Consider the following 895-nt stretch of genomic DNA (forward strand, 5'->3'; position numbering starts at 1 on the left):
AGTTGAATTAATAGAACTAGTTTATTTAGTTGAATTAATAGAACTAGTAAGTGTTTATTGTTTCACCTATATATGAACATATGTTAGATATTAATGTCAAATGTTAGATGAATTAGATGTAAATTATATGTTAGATATATATTTAATTTAGTTATATGAGATTTCAATATCTAATTAACATTTTATTATATAGAACTAGCTACCTTATTTTTAGTAAGAAAATTAATAGAACTAGTTTAGTTGAATTAATTAGTTGAACTAGTTAGTTGAATTAGTTGAGCTATTTTATTTAGGTATATTTTTCGTAAGTGCTTAGTTGAATTAGTTCAATTAATTAGTTGAACTAGTTGAATTAATAGAATTAGTTGAATTAATAGAACTAATAAGTGTTTAATGTTTCACCTATGAACATAGGAATGCCGTCTGACGACGATCATGATTTCATTATGTGCGAATACTGCGAAGACCAGCGCGGCCTGTGCGGCAGAAATTTTCTAGTTGACGATAGACGCTTCAGCATCAAGCTGGATGAAAACTTCGAAGTGGATACAGTAAGTCACAACGGCAAGTCTTTTTTTTAATTAAGCATGACTTATGCTTCATTTGCTTCAACTTTTAATTTTAATTTTTCACTATTCTTTAGCGTATCCCCGGTCATGCAAGAATTTTTGTCTTGGATAAGATAGGTTTCAGTCCTAACGAAACTATGGAGGTAAAAAGAGTTTACTTGAAGATCGAGCATGGTTATACCTTCAACGTCAAATTATACAATGCAGACACATACACCTATTTTGAATGCAAAACTTGGCAAGTACTATGCAAGGCTTATGTATTTGAGCCTGATATGGTTATCACCTTTGATATTCGTCCCGAAGATGATATTGAAGGTAATAGA

Source organism: Triticum dicoccoides, chromosome 7A, assembly GCF_002162155.2.
Source record: "Triticum dicoccoides isolate Atlit2015 ecotype Zavitan chromosome 7A, WEW_v2.0, whole genome shotgun sequence".
Taxonomy (NCBI): domain Eukaryota; kingdom Viridiplantae; phylum Streptophyta; class Magnoliopsida; order Poales; family Poaceae; genus Triticum; species Triticum dicoccoides.